The sequence below is a fragment of the Sparus aurata genome, chromosome 8 (assembly GCF_900880675.1).
Source record: "Sparus aurata chromosome 8, fSpaAur1.1, whole genome shotgun sequence".
In the NCBI taxonomy this organism is placed as follows: Eukaryota; Metazoa; Chordata; class Actinopteri; order Spariformes; family Sparidae; genus Sparus; species Sparus aurata.
In genome coordinates this window covers 16,027,859-16,033,858 of record NC_044194.1, presented here as the reverse complement: position 1 = coordinate 16,033,858, position 6,000 = coordinate 16,027,859, and the positions used below count along the sequence as shown (strand labels likewise).

The 6,000-nt window shown below is 40.7% G+C and overlaps 1 long non-coding RNA gene across 1 annotated transcript; it reads right to left on the bottom strand.

Annotated features, from left to right (window-relative positions):
* Nucleotides 1–2,749: 2,749 nt before the first annotated feature.
* Nucleotides 2,750–5,234, bottom strand: LOC115586299 (uncharacterized). Its single transcript, XR_003984852.1, has 2 exons — nucleotides 4,144–5,234; nucleotides 2,750–3,691 (listed from the first exon to the last, which is right to left on the bottom strand). It is a non-coding gene; the product is annotated as an uncharacterized LOC115586299 (long non-coding RNA).
* Nucleotides 5,235–6,000: the final 766 nt, after the last annotated feature.

Here is a 6,000-nt window from a genome sequence, read left to right as displayed (position 1 = left end):
GCTGTTGTTTGTCTGCTGATTCATAATATATGCACTTTAAGGTATCACCATCATACTGTGTATAGGGAAGGTCACTTTAGAGTCACTCTTGTTTGTCATTCCTAAGTCCTCCACTAGGGGGCAGATCACTATCTGTCAGTGACGAAGCTCTGCAGTCAAACTTAACTCGAGCTCACACAAGGTTACACAGAATGACTCTTGCTACAGTTTTACACATACACCATGTTTTAATCCCATTAGATGATGATTTCAGCGCTTGTAGGTATTTGTTAGACTTATTAAATGAGTGAATGCAACTAAAATGCAGAAAATAATGAGGTGTCATCATTTTTCAGTGCTACACATTTGTCTTCTCAGTGTAGTAGCACTGCTGGGAGCAGAGCATGCGTGCATAGTGCAGCCCTTCAGTTTGCAGCTCTGCACTCTCCTCGGCCAATGCAGCAGTAGATACCTGCAGCAGAGACTTGTAAAATCCACAGACACGGGGGGAGGAGCGCAGTCGATACTCATACAGAGGCTTCACTATTTCTATAGTTAGATATCTGAATCAGGTGCCCTATTTTGCCCTTTTCACATACTGTACTTTGTGTAGGACTGGCAACAGACATCTGATTTTTCTTGGTCTTTGCAGTGTCGAGGAAGCCGATCCGAAGTTAGTCCAGACTCATTTTGTGTTCATCTTATTTTTTAGATTAAGTTATCATTGAGTCCAGGGGGTTTTCAAAGTGAAGGGGCTTTGAAGGATAAGACAGGAAGTCAGTTAGCTGTGGGCCACATTTAGCAAAATTTGCACCACAAAAATATGCCGAATTAGCTATCAGCAGTTCATGTTTGCAGTGCAACAATGGATATATAAATAACTATCACTGCATTACTTTGATACTGAGGAAAACTTAAAAATGTGAAGATTATCAGGCACATTCTTCAGTTATAAGGAGCCCCTTCTTTCTTTGATTGTATATAAACAAATATCTTATTTACAACACACTATAATGTATTCATAAGCCGATAAGGGTTTATTGTACAGTGTTTGCCAATGGTCAAAAGTCATTTTGTTCTATTACTGATTTTTAGCTACATTTAAATTGATGTAGAATAAAATAACCTGTACTTTCACCCACCTCGACTAATTGGTGCCAACAGAAGGAGCTATAGCTTTAATAATATGCATATCTGCTTACAACCACATTATCGTGTGTTATAAACCATTTATTAACTATCTATATTGTATGCTGATTATTAATGCTTAATATGTGGGAGTAAAGTAGTGGAAACCAAAAAGAAAAAGCTGCAAACAGAGAATGTTGGCCATTTTTTTTTTCTTCTGCTTCTTTTTTCTCCTGTTAAGTGACAGCAAACAATAATGCAGTCAACAAAATAATCAACAGTCTCTTCCCCGATGGTGGACCGATGTGTTAATCGCCAGCATCTTCAGCTCTGGTCCTGGTGCAGCCGAACATGTGGGTGCAACAGAGCTGGTCTCGGGCTCCAGGTGCTGAGCAGACACCAGCAGAGGAAGGTGAGTGTGTGAATAACGCAGGCAGGCAGCAGATTCAGGGGCTGTGACAATGAGTCAGCAGCAGCACAGAGGGGGGGGAAAGCTGTGCAGAGAGTGTTCCCGGACCAACACACACTCACGCAGACACGCCGCACTGAAACATAATGGAGGTACCTTAGTGATGATGCATACCTGACATATTCAAGAACAGCATCTGTTTATTTTACACGGCTACAAGAATATTCCTGCTCTGGTGGGAAAAGACTGGCTCAGAATTTGCCTAAAAGCATTTCGGACTTAATTATTAAGTGCTCTGTGACACACAGCGTTGTCCTTAAATGAATGATTAGTTTATTGATTTGCTTGCTTTGCTGAAACTGCATATTCATGCTCATTATCATAAGGGGAAGGGAAAGACTCTGGAGTGAGGATGAATGATGAAGCAAAAGAGGTTCCAGGTAATTCATAGAGATAAATCACCTTTTAGATGCATGTTACAAAGACCTAGGGTCAAATAGCAGTAAATTATTCCTATTTTTTTGCACCAGGATTGGGATTTTAACAGCTATAGGAGCACATTTGACTTCAAATCCCTGTCTTCAAATGTCTAAATGAAATATGCCGAGCATTGGCAAAAATATGTCGACAAACAGCTTTTAACTCAGGTGTTCAGGACAAGCAGAAAAAAAAGCCCTGATTTTTCACTCCTCCTCTCCACAGAGCCGTCCTCTGCGGGGGTTCAGTCTGTTAAACTGCTGAAATCTCGCTTTCCTTGAGGACTGCAGCTACGGGGGCATGTGGAGAGGGCACAGTAGCTGCAGTGGCTGAGCGTCAGTGCTGAGAGGCATAGATGGATTATGAGACAAAACACAGGAACACAGAAGCAAAAAATCCAAGACTCAGATAAATGCAAAGCGAGCACAAAACAATGGTGCATTGTTTGGGGTCGTTTGGCATCGGTGAAATCTTGCAGATGAACCAGAACTCTCAGGTGCCGCTGTTGACAAAAGGGCCACGCTGTCAGTGTCTTGAACAGATTTTATACTAAACACTGCAGCACACTGTACAAAGAATTGTAAGAGAGCCTTTTTTTCTTAAAGGAGAAGTTCAACCAAAATGAAAAAAAAAAGAAAATATCAGTAAAGGAAGGAGGTAACAATTCAAGATAATAGAGCAATGAAAGAACAAGAGATGAGATAACACAAAAGGTTCAAATGCTTACAAAATACAAAAATGACACCCATATATACATATTTTTCAACATTTTAATGCAGACATGTAACATCTTAAATCTGCAAGGGATCACCAAAGTTAATAAAAATGTATCCTGTGTTGGACATCCAATAGTTGTCAAGACATTTCACTTCAAACCACAAACATCAAAATCACGGTGTTGCCAGAGAAAAAGTTAAAAATCACAAAATTGATGCCAATGCCAATCCATTCAGTAGCTGTTGAGATATTTCAGTCTGCACAAACGTAATGGATCGAGCCAGCAGACCAACACTGCATTCCAAGAACCGCGCTGCAAGCACGGCTAGGATTGTGATCAGGACGTCACTTCCTCTAACGAAGCTCTGCGACTTTACAACAAGGAACGGTAGCAGTCACAGGTCCGGGGCCCCTCAGCTGCTGTTTAATTCCATCCATCTTCTGAAAAGTCATTATTCTTAATCTCACCCAAGACATTGAGATTAAAAAACGTCATGTGTGTCACAGAGGAGGACAATCTGAACACACTCCGAGGTTATGTGGTTTCCATATGACAACACTCTGATGGTCGATGATATGTATAAATATATTTCCTGGCCCTGGTCTGGCTGCCTGCAGGGGAAACCTGTAGGGACGGCTCTCAGCAGAAAGCACTCTCTCCATTTGTCAGCCTTTGACAGGCTCTCTCACCAGTCGAGCTGCATGCACTGCAAAAAATGACCATGTTGACAAGTTATGTTGTCTCATGTTAAGCTATAAAAGGTAGAGCTGAGATGATGAGTCAATTAATCGATTAGCCGGTCTTCCGTAAATTATCTGAGACTATTCTGACGATCGTTTTCTCAAATGAACAACTGTGATTATTCTCTGATTTCAGCTTCTTCAGTGTGAGGAATAATCACCTTTCTTTGTTTTATATCCTTGTTGAGGACATTTGAAGTCAAGAGCTCCAGGATATTGTGATGGATAGGTTTCAGTTCCCTAATGGTTTATAAATCAAAATCATTGATCAATTAATGGAGATAACAGTGAGCAGAATAATACATGATAGAAAAACAAATTAAACATTGTTATAGGTGAAAAATGACTGACAGACTGAATAATTCCAATTATCTGTGGGAATTTGCTCTTCTTTTTTTTTCTTGAGACAAGTGGCGATATTAAGAAGAAATTCGCAAATAAAGAAAAATGTACATACAGTCACTTAGGTTGAGGAAATCAACACCATAAATACATGAAGTTATTTCACCTTTTCCTTTCTCTTCTACATTTAGAGAGACTAATTGCGAGATTGAATGACTCAATGAAGTGGATATTTTTTACAGTGTGGACAACTCTCAACTGACCCACACAAGCCTTTACTGTAAATTCCACCAGCAGTTCAGTTAATGTGTCCTGGGCAGGAAAACTGACGTGCCCCTCCATCATCTTACCATATGTAATGGCTCCGCTGCTGTACGGGGTCTGTATGTAGTGCAATATGGACGGTGGTTTATGTCCAACGAGGTCTCGATGTCCTCTCTTGTAATCTCAGGGAGAAAAACATGTTTTATTTTCCTCATTTGGATTTTGACATGACAGCTATTTATGAGCTATCAATATTTAACCTGATCATCAGATGAGACAATATGTCACATACGGTTAGAATCTAAAATAACTTTCAGGAGTGATACGAAATCAATAGACTACAGTAGTGTGTTGAACAAAAGACCTAATTAAGACTGAGCTACAACTCTATAAATGGTATCTGATGGTAGTGGAGGCCCAGTGAATGTTGCGATCAGCTTTAAAGGAGTAGTTCAACATTTTGGAAAATGTCTTTTCTTGCTGAGAGTTAGATTAGCCACCACTCTGGGATCTGTACGGTAAACATTAAGCTGGTGACAGCTTCTGGTTAACTTAGCTCAGCTTAGCTTAGCTTAGCTTAGCTTAGCTTAGCTGGAACTGGAAACTGGAAACAGGGGTTAACAGCTAGCCTGGCTAGTGCTAGGGTAACAAAATCAGCCTCCCATTACAACATCGGCTCATCGGAAAAGGGTGAAACCGACATTCATCCCTGGGATTCACAGGTATTTATTGTCTCGACCTTGGATGGACATGCAAATTTTTCCCAACACCATGCTACATGTATGGTGAGTGTTGAAGTCACCTTAGTGTGTATACTTCCTCCTTCTCCGTATCGAACATGGAAACTGTGTTGTTTATTCATAATTTTTCACATTTAACTTAATCAATCTTCTCGCGCAACTCTTGATAAGAAAACAAACTTCCCAAAACATTGAACTTCTCCTTTAAAAGATCACTTCTTTCCCACGCAAAAACCCAGAGGCAATCAACAACTAAACACCTTTTCCAGCATTACAGTGACCTAGCATTCACAAACAAGACAAGTGATATCCTTTTGTGGTTTTGTATTTGCCAGCCTCCTTGAGCACTGGGCGGTCATGTAATTGAAGCGGGAAGGTCACTCCGCCGCTTTCATTGATGTTAAGTTTTGAATTTTCTCCCCCAGACAAGCACGCTGACACTGCACACCGGGCAGGAGGAGCATGTAAACTGAGATCCACATCGCCTGATACCACAAGGACACGTCCAGACTGGGAGCACCGATGACAGACTCTACCATGACTGGATAGATTAGACACTAACTGCACATATCTAACATTAAGGTGAGAGATTTATGCATTTATAAGGGTTGTTCTGAAATTTTGTACAGACATTCGTGGTCCCTAGAGGATGAATTACTTTGTTTATTGTGCCACCGTGAGGTTGTGTCTCAACACCTATTAGATCGATTGCCATCAAGTTTGGTTGAGACATTCAAGTGTCCCTCAGGATTAAGGCCCCCAGGAATTGCACTTAGGAGTCAATTTGACACAGTGACCAAACCCTGTAATTACAACATCATATGATACGCACATCGGCCCAAAAAGACTCTAGAGAATACATTGTCACAATTCCCAGGAGAGGACTCCTCCATACTCTGGATGAATTGTAACAGCTTTTATGATTACTAATCCTTTAATTTGGCACCATCACCAGGTTAAAAGAATCAATCTATCCAGTACTTTGGTTTATGACTTATGTTAGGTGCTGTCTGGTCTTGCTGCCCACAGGTTCCAACAGACATGGAGCTGGCCAATCAACATCCGGACTTTCAATAACAGGAGCACGCCTTTGTGTTGCATTGTTTTTAGCAGACTTGTTGAAAATACTAATTGGTGGTGGCAGGTTGAGGGCGTTTATACTTTTTCTCTTCTTTTTCACATCTCTTTTTGGTTATTGCTTGG